This window comes from Pseudophryne corroboree, chromosome 3 (assembly GCF_028390025.1).
Source record: "Pseudophryne corroboree isolate aPseCor3 chromosome 3, aPseCor3.hap2, whole genome shotgun sequence".
NCBI classification, from domain to species: Eukaryota; Metazoa; Chordata; class Amphibia; order Anura; family Myobatrachidae; genus Pseudophryne; species Pseudophryne corroboree.
Window position 1 is genome coordinate 805,099,769 of NC_086446.1, and position 15,879 is coordinate 805,115,647.

Below are 15,879 nucleotides of genomic sequence, written 5' to 3' on the forward strand. Positions count from 1 at the left end.
AGGGCCAGTGTAATTTTATTTTAACAACAGCACCCCTGAATTTGGGCCACTGTACTTTTATTTTAACAGCACCCCTGTATTTTTACAGCATACAGAACAGGCCCAGCACCCCTGTATTTTAACAACTCCCCTGTAATTTTACAGTATAAAAGACAGGGCCAGTGCAATTTTATTTTAACAACATCATAACTGTATTTGGGCCAGTGTACTTTTATTTTAACAACAGCACCCTTGTAATTTTACAGCATACAAGACAGGGCTGGTGTACACTTATTTTCACAGCACCCCTGAATTTTGACAGCATACAAGACAGGGCCAGTGTACATTTATTTTCACAGCATCACTAAATTTTTACAGCATACAGGACTGGGCAAGCACACCTGTATTTTCACAGCACCCCTGTATTTTCACAGCATACATGAGGACAGTGCCCCTTACCCCTGTACAGCAGCGACAGCCAGGACAGCAACACCCTTGTACAGCTACAGCACCCATAACAGCACATGAAATACCAGTGACAGCCAGGACAGCACCCCAAACATCACAGGGACACCACAGTGACAGGACAGCACCCCTAGAGAGCACACACTGATCCCACCTGACATCACCACCCACAGAAAGAGACAGAGGCCTGTCTCCATCACTTTCCAAGTCCATAGTGAAAATGGCCGCGATACGCAGCTCCTTCTATGAAATCCAAAACCTGCGAGAATCTGACAGCGGAATGATGACGTTTTGCCTGATGGGAGATGATTAGAGATGAGCCGATTTGATTTAACTCGGATTTAATCGGTTCTCAAAACGGCTTTTTATTGGCTCACGGATGTCAGATGTTTTGAATAGCCAATAAGATGCCGTTTTGAGAACCGAGTAAATCCGAGTAAAACCGAATCCGCTCATCTCTAGAGAAGATATATGGATGATGGGATGAAGATGGATGGGTGATCATGGGAGGACAATAGGCAGATGGTTGGAGTATGATGAGTAGATTATAGTAGGATGATGAGCAGCAGATGGGAAGATGATCATAGGAGGATGATGTGTAGAAGATGTTAGTTTGGTGGGAGGGAAGGATGAGTACATGATGCAGGCATGATGAGCAGATGATGGGGGGTAAATGATGATGTGCTGATGTGAGGATAATAGGAGGTTGATGGGAAGATGATCATGGAAGGATGATGGGACAATGATGAGCAGATGATAGAAGGATGATGGGACAATGATGGGCAGATTATTGTGGGATGATGGGAGGTTAATGGCAAATTGATGGGAAGATAATCATGGAAGGATGATCAGACAATGATGTGTTGATTATAGGAGGATGATGGGAGGATTATGGGGGATGATGGAAGGAGGATTGTGGATGATGGGAGGATGATGAGTATAAGATGGAAGCATGATGGGCCGATTATGGGATGATGAGTGGACAATGATGGGCAGGTGATAGGAGGATGATGGGGTGATGATGGGAGGTTAATGTGTAAATGATGGGAGAATTATGGGAGGATGATTGCTGATGATGGGAGGATGATGTGACAATGATGGGCATATAATTAGAGGATGGTGGAGTCACCAGCAGCACAGAGTATATCAGGAGATGGGTGATGTGTAAGTGAGGACAGGGCTGCATGTGACAGGGGCAGTGACATGATGTGAGGAGGGGAATGGAGGCAGCAGGAAGTCACAGACTGAGAGTTATATAGTGGAAGGAGCAGGGTCCCCAGCAGCACAGAGTATATCAGGAGATGAGTGATGTGTCAGTGAGGACAGGGCTGCATGTGACAGGGGCAGTGACATGATGTGAGGAGGGGAATGGAGGCAGCAGGAAGCCACAGACTGAGAGTTATATAGTGGGAGGAGCAGGGACCCCAGCAGCACAGAGTATATCAGGAGATGGGTGATGTGTCAGTGAGGACAGGACTGCATGTGACAGTGGCAGTGACATGATGTGAGGAGGGGAATGGAGGCAGCAGGAAGCCACAGACTGAGAGTTATATAGTGGAAGGAGCAGGGTCCCCAGCAGCACAGAGTATATCAGGAGATGAGTGATGTGTCAGTGAGGACAGGGCTGCATGTGACAGGGGCAGTGACATGATGTGAGGAGGGGAATGGAGGCAGCAGGAAGCCACAGACTGAGAGTTATATAGTGGGAGGAGCAGGGACCCCAGCAGCACAGAGTATATCAGGAGATGGGTGATGTGTCAGTGAGGACAGGACTGCATGTGACAGGGGCAGTGACATGATGTGAGGAGGGGAATGGAGGCAGCAGGAAGCCACAGACTGAGAGTTATATAGTGGGAGGAGCAGGGACCCCAGCAGCACAGAGTATATCAGGAGATGGGTGATGTGTCAGTGAGGACAGGACTGCATGTGACAGGGGCAGTGACATGATGTGAGGAGGGGAATGGAGGCATCAGGAAGCCACAGACTGAGAGTTATATAGTGGAAGGAGTGGGGTCCCCAGCAGCACAGAGTATATCAGGAGATGAGTGATGTGTCAGTGAGGACAGGGCTGCATGTGACAGGGGCAGTGACATGATGTGAGGAGGGGAATGGAGACAGCAGGAAGCCACAGACTGAGAGTTATATAGTGGGAGGAGCAGAGTCCCCAGCAGCATAGAGTATATCAGGAGATGAGTGATGTGTCAGTGAGGACAGGGCTGCATGTGACAGGGGCAGTGACATGATGTGATGAGGGGAATGGAGGCAGCAGGAAGCCACAGACTGAGAGTTATGTAGTGGGAGGTGCAGAGTCCCCAGCAGCACAGAGTATATCAGGAGATGAGTGATGTGTCAGTGAGGACAGGGCTGCATGTGACAGGGGCAGTGACATGATGTGAGGAGGTGAATGGAGGCAGCAGGAAGCCACAGACTGAGAGTTATATAGTGGGAGGTGCAGAGTCCCCAGCAGCACAGAGTATATCAGGAGATGAGTGATGTGTCAGTGAGGACAGGGCTGCATGTGACAGGGGCAGTGACATGATGTGAGGAGGGCGAATGGAGACAGCAGGAAGCCACAGACTGAGAGTTATATAGTGGAGGAGCAGGGTACCCAGCAGCACAGAGTATGTCAGGAGACGAGTGATGTGTCAGTGAGGACAGGGCTGCATGTGACAGGGGCAGTGACATGATGTGAGGAGGGGAATGGAGGCAGCAGGAAGCCACAGACAGAGTTATATAGTAGGAGGAGCAGGGTCCCCAGCAGCACAGAGTATATCAGGAGATGAGTGATGTGTCAGTGAGCACAGGGCTGCATGTGACAGGGGCAGTGACATGATGTGAGGAGGGGAATGGAAGCAGCAGGAAGCCACAGACTGAGTTATATAGTGGAAGGAGTGGGGTCCCCAGCAGCACAGAGTATATCAGGAGATGAGTGATGTGTCAGTGAGGACAGGGCTGCATGTGACAGGAGCAGTGACATGATGTGAGGAGGGGAATGGAGGCAGCAGGAAGCCACAGACTGAGTTATATAGTGGAAGGAGCAGGGTCCCCAGCAGCACAGAGTATATCAGGAGATGAGTGATGTGTCAGTGAGGACAGGGCTGCATGTGACAGGGGCAGTGACATGATGTGAGGAGGGGAATGGAGGCAGCAGGAAGCCACAGACAGAGTTATATAGTAGGAGGAGCAGGGTCCCCAGCAGCACAGAGTATATCAGGAGATGAGTGATGTGTCAGTGAGGACAGGGCTGCATGTGACAGGGGCAGTGACATGATGTGAGGAGGGGAATGGAGGCAGCAGGAAGCCACAGACTGAGTTATATAGTGGAAGGAGCGGGGTCCCCAGCAGCACAGAGTATATCAGGAGATGAGTGATGTGTCAGTGAGGACAGGACTGCATGTGACAGGGGCAGTGACATGATGTGAGGAGGGGAATGGAGGCAGCAGGAAGACACGGACTGAGAGTTATATAGTGGGAGTAGCAGTGTCCCAGCAGCACAGAGTATATCAGGAGATGAGTGATGTGTCAGTGAGGACAGGGCTGCATGTGACAGGGGCAGTGACATGATGTGAGGAGGGGAATGGAGGCAGCAGGAAGCCACAGAATGAGAGTTATATAGTGGGAGGAGCAGGGTCCCCAGCAGCACAGAGTATATCAGGAGATGAGTGATGTGTCAGTGAGGACAGGGCTGCATTTGACAGGGGCAGTGACATGATGTGAGGAGGGGAATGGGGGCAGCAGGAAGCCACAGACTGAGAGTTATATAGTGGGAGGAGCAGGGTCCCCAGCAGCACAGAGTATATCAGGAGATGAGTGATGTGTCAGTGAGGACAGGGCTCCATGTGACAGGGGCAGTGACATGATGTGAGGAGGGGAATGGAGGCAGCAGGACACTATACTGAGAGTTATATAGTGGGAGGTGCAGGACCCCCAGCATCATGGATAAGTAACTTGAAGTTTCTGATGGAGGAAGATTGTGGTGACAAAAGCAGCCGAAATGAAATTAAATTCATAGTCAATTTTTTTTTTTTTTTCATATTAGGACTATTATATTGGGTCCAGTGCATAAATGATTTCAGCATTGAGCAGATATTCCTACCTGATATTGGTCAATATTATCCACAGTTAACAGAAGGAATCGGGTGTTAATAGTTTTCGGAGAATCAGGAAACATAGATCCCGGTCTCAGCAGTAAGTCTCCATATGGACCGTCATTAGTGAAACATCCAAGGTTTTCGTAGCATTTGGTTTCAGCTATAGAATTGAACATATATATATTATTACATACGGTGTATACTGCACATACATTACATGGTGTTTATAACAAAGAAGATGCTTTCTCATTATTAATATAGTGTCCTACCTTTATCTGATACTACTAAATGCCAGGGGCGGAGCACTGTGATGCCACGCCTCATAGCCATGGCCTAGCAGAGAATGGGTAAGGTGAGATGGCATTGCCAGGTGCATGGTCTGAGCCCATGGCAGCTCCTGTGGCGGGGTTAGTCCACACATAAAATCAGAGTCACCAGTGCAACAAACTGGCATGATTCATTTCAAAATGAGCGAGCCCCGTTCCTTATAGCTCACAATCTAATGGTGTTCCTGCATGTGAACCCAATCACCAGGTATACAAGATTGTCTTGTACAGAGGACCAGCCATATATACACCCAGAAGACGTACTGTAGTGCCTAGCAATGGCGGCTCCAATGGTGGGGCTTCAGCGCAGTCCAAATTCCACATAGGGGAGCCGCACCCACTGCCGGTGAGTCAGTTTGGGATGACAGTTGGTGGCAGTAGGTGTGGTTTCCCTATTTGAAATTTGGACTGCGCTGAAGCCCAACCACTGGAGCTGCCACTGCCTAGCAATGCTGCATGACCGGGGGAATCAGGGAGCAAGGGCAGGAGGGTGGAGTGCTGATCACTAATATTCTGTGCAAAGAAGATGCAATTCCTGTGCGGTGACCGTCACAGCGCAGCATCTCTAGTACACAGTGACCGTCACAGCCCAGCATCTGTAGTACACGGTGACCGTCACAGCCCAGCATATCTAGTACACGGTGACAGTCACAGCCCAGCATCTATAGTACACGGTGACAGTCACAGCCCAGCATCTATAGTACACGGTGACAGTCACAGCGCAGCATCTCTAGTACACGGTGACAGTCACAGCCCGGCATCTCTAGTACACGGTGACAGTCACAGCCCAGCATCTCTAGTACATCGTGACAGTCACAGCCCAGCATCTCTAGTACACGGTGACCGTCACAGACCAGCATCTATAGTACATGGTGACAGTCACAGCCCAGCATCTATAATACACGGTGACAGTCACAGCGCAGCATCTCTAGTACACGGTGACAGTCACAGCCCGGCATCTCTAGTACACGGTGACAGTCACAGCCCGGCATCTCTAGTACACGGTGACAGTCACAGCCCGGCATCTCTAGTACACGGTGACAGTCACAGCCCAGCATCTCTAGTACATCGTGACAGTCACAGCCCAGCATCTCTAGTACACGGTGACCGTCACAGCCCGGCATCTATAGTACATGGTGACAGTCACAGCCCAGCATCTATAATACACGGTGATAGTCACAGCCCGGCATCTCTAGTACACGGTGACAGTCACAGCCCAGCATCTATAGTACACGGTGACAGTCACAGCCCAGCATCTCTAGTACACGGTGACAGTCACAGCCCAGCATCTCTAGTACACGGTGACCGTCACAGCCCAGCATCTCTAGTACACGGTGACAGTCACAGCGCAGCATCTATAATACACGGTGACAGTCACAGCGCAGCATCTATAGTACACGGTGACAGTCACAGCGCAGCATCTATAGTACACGGTGACCGTCACAGCCCGGCATCTCTAGTACACGGTGACAGTCACAGCCCGGCATCTCTAGTACACGGTGACAGTCACAGCCCGGCATCTCTAGTACACGGTGACAGTCACAGCCCGGCATCTCTAGTACACGGTAACCGTCACAGCCCAGCATCTATAGTACACGGTGACAGTCACAGCGCAGCATCTATAATACACGGTGACAGTCACAGCGCAGCATCTATAGTACACGGTGACAGTCACAGCGCAGCATCTATAGTACACGGTGACCGTCACAGCCCGGCATCTCTAGTACACGGTGACAGTCACAGCCCGGCATCTCTAGTACACGGTGACAGTCACAGCCCGGCATCTCTAGTACACGGTGACAGTCACAGCCCGGCATCTCTAGTACACGGTGACCGTCACAGCCCGGCATCTCTAGTACACGGTGACAGTCACAGCGCAGCATCTCTAGTACATGGTGACAGTCACAGCCCGGCATCTCTAGTACACGGTGACAGTCACAGCCCAGCATCTATAGTACACGGTGACAGTCACAGCCCGGCATCTCTAGTACACGGTGACAGTCACAGCCTGGCATCTCTAGTACAACGTGACAGTCACAGCGCAGCATCTCTAGTACACGGTGACAGTCACAGCCCGGCATCTATAGTACACGGTGACAGTCCCAGCCCAGCATCTATAGTACATGGTGACCGTCACAGCCCAGCATCTCTAGTACACGGTGACAGTCACAGCCCAGCATCTCTTGTACACGGTGACAGTCACAGCCCGTCATCTCTAGTACACGGTGACAATCACAGCCCGGCATCTCTAGTACACGGTGACAGTCATAGCCCGGCATCTTTAGTACATCGTGACAGTCACAGCGCAGCATCTCTAGTACACGGTGACAGTCACAGCCTGGCATCTCTAGTACATCGTGACAGTCACAGCGCAGCATCTCTAGTACACGGTGACAGTCACAGCCCGGCATCTATAGTACACGGTGACAGTCCCAGCCCAGCATCTATAGTACACGGTGACAGTCACAGCCCAGCATCTCTAGTACACGGTGACAGTCACAGCCCGGCATCTCTAGTACACGGTGACAGTCACAGCCCGGCATCTATAGTACACAGTGACAGTCACAGCCCAGCATCTCTAGTACACGGTGACAGTCACAGCGCAGCATCTATAGTACACGGTGACAGTCACAGCCCGGCATCTCTAGTACACGGTGACAGTCACAGCCCGGCATCTATAGTACACGGTGACAGTCACAGCCCGGCATCTCTAGTACACGGTGACAGTCACAGCCCAGCATCTCTAGTACACGGTGACAGTCACAGCCCGGCATCTCTAGTACACGGTGACCGCCACAGTCCGGCATCTCTAGTACACGGTGACAGTCACAGCCCGGCATCTCTAGTACACGGTGACAGTCACAGCCCGGCATCTCTAGTACACGGTGACAGTCACAGCCCGGCATCTCTAGTACACGGTGACCGTCACAGCCCGGCATCTCTAGTACACGGTGACAGTCACAGCCCAGCATCTCTAGTACACGGTGACCGTCACAGACCAGCATCTATAGTACATGGTGACAGTCACAGCCCAGCATCTCTAGTACACGGTGACAGTCACAGCGCAGCATCTCTAGTACACGGTGACAGTCACAGCCCGGCATCTCTAGTACACGGTGACAGTCACAGCCCGGCATCTCTAGTACACGGTGACAGTCACAGCCCGGCATCTCTAGTACACGGTGACAGTCACAGCCCAGCATCTCTAGTACACGGTGACCGTCACAGCCCGGCATCTCTAGTACACGGTGACAGTCACAGCCCGGCATCTATAGTACACGGTGACAGTCACAGCCCGGCATCTCTAGTACACGGTGACAGTCACAGCGCAGCATCTATAGTACACGGTGACAGTCACAGCCCGGCATCTCTAGTACACGGTGACCGTCACAGCCCGGCATCTCTAGTACACGGTGACAGTCACAGCCCGGCATCTCTAGTACACGGTGACCGTCACAGCCCGGCATCTCTAGTACACGGTGACAGTCACAGCGCAGCATCTCTAGTACACGGTGACCGTCACAGACCAGCATCTATAGTACATGGTGACAGTCACAGCCCAGCATCTCTAGTACACGGTGACCGTCACAGACCAGCATCTATAGTACATGGTGACAGTCACAGCCCGGCATCTCTAGTACACGGTGACAGTCACAGCCCGGCATCTCTAGTACACGTGACAGTCACAGCCCGGCATCTCTAGTACACGGTGACAGTCACAGCCCGGCATCTCTAGTACACGGTGACAGTCACAGCCCGGCATCTCTAGTACACGGTGACAGTCACAGCGCAGCATCTCTAGTACACGGTGACAGTCACAGCGCAGCATCTATAGTACACGGTGACAGTCACAGCCCGGCATCTCTAGTACACGGTGACCGTCACAGCCCGGCATCTCTAGTACACGGTGACAGTCACAGCCCGGCATCTCTAGTACACGGTGACCGTCACAGCCCGGCATCTCTAGTACACGGTGACAGTCACAGCGCAGCATCTCTAGTACACGGTGACCGTCACAGACCAGCATCTATAGTACATGGTGACAGTCACAGCCCAGCATCTCTAGTACACGGTGACCGTCACAGACCAGCATCTATAGTACATGGTGACAGTCACAGCCCGGCATCTCTAGTACACGGTGACAGTCACAGCCCGGCATCTCTAGTACACGTGACAGTCACAGCCCGGCATCTCTAGTACACGGTGACAGTCACAGCCCGGCATCTCTAGTACACGGTGACAGTCACAGCCCAGCATCTATAGTACACGGTGACCGTCACAGCCCGGCATCTCTAGTACACGGTGACAGTCACAGCCCGGCATCTCTAGTACACGGTGACAGTCACAGCCCGGCATCTCTAGTACACGGTGACAGTCACAGCCCGGCATCTCTAGTACACGGTGACCGTCACAGCCCGGCATCTCTAGTACACGGTGACAGTCACAGCCCGGCATCTCTAGTACACGGTGACAGTCACAGCCCGGCATCTCTAGTACACGGTGACAGTCACAGCCCGGCATCTCTAGTACATGGTGACCGTCACAGCCTGGCATCTCTAGTACACGGTGACAGTCACAGCCCGGCATCTCTAGTACACGGTGACAGTCACAGCCCGGCATCTCTAGTACACGGTGACAGTCACAGCCCAGCATCTATAGTACACGGTGACAGTCACAGCCCGGCATCTCTAGTACACGGTGACAGTCACAGCCTGGCATCTCTAGTACACGGTGACAGTCACAGCCCGGCATCTCTAGTACACGGTGACAGTCACAGCCCGGCATCTCTAGTACACGGTGACAGTCACAGCCCAGCATCTATAGTACACGGTGACAGTCACAGCCCGGCATCTCTAGTACACGGTGACAGTCACAGCGCAGCATCTATAGTACACGGTGACCGTCACAGCCCGGCATCTCTAGTACACGGTGACAGTCACAGCCCGGCATCTCTAGTACACGGTGACAGTCACAGCGCAGCATCTCTAGTACACGGTGACAGTCACAGCCGGGCATCTCTAGTACACGGTGACAGTCACAGCCCGGCATCTCTAGTACACGGTGACAGTCACAGCCCGGCATCTCTAGTACACGGTGACAGTCACAGCCCAGCATCTATAGTACACGGTGACAGTCACAGCCCGGCATCTCTAGTACACGGTGACAGTCACAGCGCAGCATCTATAGTACACGGTGACAGTCACAGCCCAGCATCTATAGTACACGGTGACAGTCACAGCGCAGCATCTATAGTACACGGTGACAGTCACAGCGCAGCATCTATAGTACACGGTGACAGTCACAGCGCAGCATCTATAGTACACGGTGACAGTCACAGCCCGGCATCTCTAGTACACGGTGACAGTCACAGCGCAGCATCTATAGTACACGGTGACAGTCACAGCGCAGCATCTATAGTACACGGTGACCGTCACAGCCCAGCATCTCTAGTACACGGTGACAGTCACAGCCCGGCATCTCTAGTACACGGTGACCGTCACAGCCCGGCATCTCTAGTACACGGTGACAGTCACAGCGCAGCATCTATAGTACACGGTGACAGTCACAGCCCAGCATCTCTAGTACACGGTGACAGTCACAGCGCAGCATCTATAGTACACGGGGACCGTCACAGCCCAGCATCTCTAGTACACGGTCACAGTCACAGCCCGGCATCTCTAGTACACGGTGACCGTCACAGCCCGGCATCTCTAGTACACGGTGACAGTCACAGCGCAGCATCTCTAGTACACGGGGACCGTCACAGCCCAGCATCTCTAGTACACGGTGACAGTCACAGCCCGGCATCTCTAGTACACGGTGACAGTCACAGCGCAGCATCTCTAGTACACGGGGACCGTCACAGCCCAGCATCTCTAGTACACGGTGACCGTCACAGCCCGGCATCTCTAGTACACGGTGACAGTCACAGCGCAGCATCTATAGTACACGGGGACCGTCACAGCCCAGCATCTCTAGTACACGGTGACAGTCACAGCGCAGCATCTATAGTACACGGGGACCGTCACAGCCCAGCATCTCTAGTACACGGTGACAGTCACAGCCCGGCATCTCTAGTACACGGTGACAGTCACAGCCCAGCATCTCTAGTACACGGTGACCGTCACAGCCCGGCATCTCTAGTACACGGTGACCGTCACAGCCGGGCATCTCTAGTACACGGTGACAGTCACAGCCCGGCATCTATAGTACACGGTGACAGTCACAGCGCAGCATCTCTAGTACACGGTGACAGTCACAGCGCAGCATCTATAGTACACGGTGACAGTCACAGCGCAGCATCTATAGTACACGGTGACCGTCACAGCCCGGCATCTCTAGTACACGGTGACAGTCACAGCCCGGCATCTCTAGTACACGGTGACAGTCACAGCCCGGCATCTCTAGTACACGGTGACAGTCACAGCCCAGCATCTATAGTACACGGTGACAGTCACAGCGCAGCATCTATAGTACACGGTGACAGTCACAGCCCAGCATCTATAGTACACGGTGACAGTCACAGCCCAGCATCTATAGTACACGGTGACAGTCACAGCCCGGCATCTCTAGTACACAGTGACAGTCACAGCCCGGCATCTCTAGTACACGGTGACAGTCACAGCGCAGTATCTATAGTACACGGTGACCGTCACAGCCCGGCATCTCTAGTACACGGTGAGGGGTGTTTAGCAGCTCTGAGGCACCAGCCATCGCGCGTTGTATGGCGCATTGATGCTGGGTCTATGAGGACACATCTGTAAGTCCTGTGTAACGTAGGAGCTTTATAAGGTTCCAAAAAGCTGTATTTATTATGGAATCTGGTCCATTCGTGCACATTATTGCCTCCTACATTTCTTACCTTGTACAGCTGCGACCATGGATAAGAGCACGACATATACAGGGATCATCTGCAAGCAGAAACATTACACCATTATACACCGGAGGTCTGGTGAGAGCAGAGCACTGTATATGGTGACGTCTGGAACCTCACACTGCCCCTAGTGGCAGATCATTAGATTGCATGCTCTAACATGGGCTTTTTAACTTTATGCCACAGAATATTGGGGGTGACTCAGAGCTGATAGTACATCTACGATCAAAAACCCTGTTAGGGCTAGTCCTCTCTGCATCTCAGGCCCGACCCCCCCGCAGAGGTGGTGCTCTCGCACCTGAAACGTAGCTCCTTGCCTACTCAGCCTAGCTGTGGATGCAGGCAGCTACTGGCCATGTTTTGGGACGCTGCGGCTGCATGTGACATTAGGCACCTGCCGCGGCCAGCCCCTGCAATGGTCCGGACACGCATCCATTATCCGGACTATGGCCCCCCAAGGGCTTTCGAACGCCACTGGCGCGCCCCCTCCCGCCCCACAGCCGCCTTCGCATATCACTGTGGGCCTAATTTAGACCTGACCGTAGATGTGCTAAATTTAGCACATTTACGATCAGTCTTCAGACATGCAGGGGACGCCCAGCACAGGGCTAGTCCACCCCACATTGCCTGGACCGCGCCCCCTAAACGGCGGCCAAATGCCGCCGGCACGCCCCCTCCCGCCCAGCGACCGCCTCTGCCTGTCAATCAGGCAGAGGCAATCGCAGGGCTAAGACAACTGTCGGCTGTCTGGCATGCGCCGACGCACTGCGACACCAGCGCATGAGCACTTCAGACCTGATCGTTGCTGGGCGAAAACGCACATCAGCGATCAGGTCTTAATTAGAGCCTGTGTGCTCACGTGCAGTGCGGCCATTGTGCGTATGCACAGCACAAAGGGTTTTTAGGATGTAATCACTGTCATTGCAGCGATCGGCTCTGAATTAGGCCATTATCTCAAGATACTATATCACAGTCACAAATAAAAAATTAATAAAAAGAAAACCAGATAAATGCAGGAACTATGGGGGTAATTCAGACATGATCGCTAGGGTGCGTTTTCATACAGCGGGCGCTCAGGTCTAAACTGCGCATGCGTATGCACCGCAATGCCCAGGTGCGTCGCACAGGTACAAAGCAGATCACCGCTCAGCGATGGGTTTGTGCGAAGGATCCATTGGCACGGGCGTTCGCAAGGAGACTGACAGTAAGTAGGCGTTTGTGGGTGTAACTGACCGGTTTCTGTGAGTGGTTGGAAAAACGCAGGCGTGTCCAAGCGTTTGCAGGGAGGGTTCCTGATGTCAATTCCGGGCCCGGACAGGATGAAGTAATCGCAGCGGCTGAGTAAGTCCTGGGCTCCGCAGAGACTGCACAAGATCAGTTTGTACAGCTCTGCTACACATGCGATCACACAATTGCACAGCTACAATGCACTCCCCTGTAGGCGGCGACAATGCGAGCGCAGGACTGCAAAAAACGCTTCCTAGCGATCAGGTCTGTATTTGGCCCCTTATACACAATAACAGTAAGTGACAGATGGAATGAGGTTTGCAGGTCACGGCTGAATTCCCTTCAAGGGAGCGGCTAAGGGAATAATGGGAAAAGCAGGTTTTATCTTATTGATTTGTTTCTGTTTCTCCTTATGTAATTATCTCTTTAATAATAATAAAGTTATTTTCCAATACAGTTTTTAAAGGAAAGAAAAAAAACAATATAAAATTTGCTGAAGTTAATAATAAAGACAATAATCCCAGAGACACCGGACAGAAGGCGATACGCAGGAGTATATACAGCACTGATTCCATATCCCCTGACGTCAGGCAGTAGACGTGGCACTGGGTGTATGCAGGAGAGCACATGTAAACTCTCTTCTAATAAGGATCCTCCTCAGATACAGGGAACATTAGAAACATTCCGTTTTTAAGGATAGTGTTTGGAAATAATTGTATCATCAGTTGGGGGTAATGAATGGATAGAAGTATAAATGGTAATTTGGGAGGAAGCTCATTAAGAGGATGGGACCCGGCTAATAAGACGACCCTGGAGTGGTTACATAGCCTGCAACATAATTGTAACGTTTCTGTCTGCTCACCCGCTTACCTTTGTGTAGCGCTACAGTGTGCGACTTCCAACTACAACCCGGGACGATGTCACGATCTGAGCAAGGAGAAATAAACCGATGTTACAATCTGAGCAAGGAGAAATAAACCGATGTCAAAGTCTGAGCAAGGAGAAATAAACCGATGTCACAGTCTGAGCAAGGAGAAATAAACCGATGTCACAGTCTGAGCAAGGAGAAATAAACCGATGTCACAGTCTAAGCAAGGAGAATAAACCGATGTCACAGTCTGAGCAAGGAGAAATAAACCGATGTCACAGTCTGAGCAAGGAGAAATAAACCGATGTCACAGTCTGAGCAAGGAGAAATAAACCGATGTCACAGTCTGAGCAAGGAGAAATAAACCGATGTCACAGTCTGAGCAAGGAGAAATAAACCGATGTCACAGTCTGAGCAAGGAGAAATAAACCGATGTCACAGTCTGAGCAAGGAGAAAAAAAACGATGTCACAGTCTGAGCAAGGAGAAATAAACCAATGTCACAATCCGAGCAAGGAGAAATAAACCGATGTCACAATCTGAGCAAGGAGAAATAAACCGATGTCACAGTCTGAGCAAGGAAAAATAAACCGATGTCACAGTCTGAGCAAGGAGAAATAAACCGATGTCACAGTCTGAGCAAGGAGAAATAAACCGATGTCACAATCTGAGCAAGGAGAAATAAACCGATGTCACAGTCTGAGCAAGGAGAAATAAACCGATGTCACAATCTGAGCAAGGAGAAATAAACCGATGTCACAGTCTGAGCAAGGAGAAATAAACCAATGTCACAGTCTGAGCAAGGAGAAATAAACCGATGTCACAGTCTGAGCAAGGAGAAATAAACCGATGTCACAATCTGAGCAAGGAGAAATAAACCGATGTCACAGTCTGAGCAAGGAGAAATAAACCAATGTCACAGTCTGAGCAAGGAGAAATAAACCGATGTCACAATCTGAGCAAGGAGAAATAAACCGATGTCACAGTCTGAGCAAGGAGAAATAAACCAATGTCACAGTCTGAGCAAGGAGAAATAAACCGATGTCACAATCTGAGCAAGGAGAAATAAACCGATGTCACAGTCCGAGCAAGGAGAAATAAACCGATGTCACATTCTGAGCAAGGAGAAATAAACCGATGTCACAATCTGAGCAAGGAGAAATAAACCGATGTCACAGTCTGAGCAAGGAGAAATAAACCGATGTCACAATCTGAGCAAGAAGAAATAAACCGATGTCACAATCTGAGCAAGGAGAAATAAACCAATGTCACAGTCTGAGCAAGGAGAAATAAACCGATGTCACAGTCTGAGCAAGGAGAAATAAACCGATGTCACAGTCTGAGCAAGGAGAAATAAACCAATGTCACAGTCTGAGCAAGGAGAAATAAACCGATGTCACAGTCTGAGCAAGGAGAAATAAACCGATGTCACAGTCTGAGCAAGGAGAAATAAACCGATGTAATCTTCATGTACAGAATGATCAGATATTAACAGACGTTTAACCACATTGTACACACTAGTTTATACAGCATGGTGGTGTTTGCTGGTGCTATATATATCTACAGTACATGTAATAATAATAATAATAACAACAGTAACTATAGATAATAAGACCACACTACATATAATAATAATAATAATAATAATAATAATAATAGTAACTATAGATAATACGACCACGCTACATGTAAATAATAATAATAATAATAATAACAATAATAACAGTAACTATAGATAATACGACCACACTACATGTAATAATAATAATAATAGTAACTATAGATAATACGACCACACTACATGTAATAATAATAATAATAATAACAGTAACTATAGATAATACGACCACACTACATGTAATAATAATAATAATAATAGTAACTATAGATAATACGACCACACTACATGTAATAATAATAATAATAATAGTAACTATAGATAATACGACCACACTACATGTAATAATAATAATAATAATAATAATAGTAATAGTAACTATAGATAATACGACCACACTACATGTAATAATAATAATAATAATAATAATAA

The 15,879-nt window shown here is 50.1% G+C and overlaps 1 long non-coding RNA gene across 1 annotated transcript; it reads right to left on the bottom strand.

Annotated features, from left to right (window-relative positions):
• Positions 1–4,555: 4,555 nt before the first annotated feature.
• On the bottom strand, positions 4,556–13,892 carry LOC135056916 (uncharacterized). The gene is made up of 3 exons (XR_010244098.1): positions 13,833–13,892; positions 11,724–11,772; positions 4,556–4,695 (listed from the first exon to the last, which is right to left on the bottom strand). It is a non-coding gene; the product is annotated as an uncharacterized LOC135056916 (long non-coding RNA).
• Between the last annotated feature and the right edge of the window lie 1,987 nt (positions 13,893–15,879).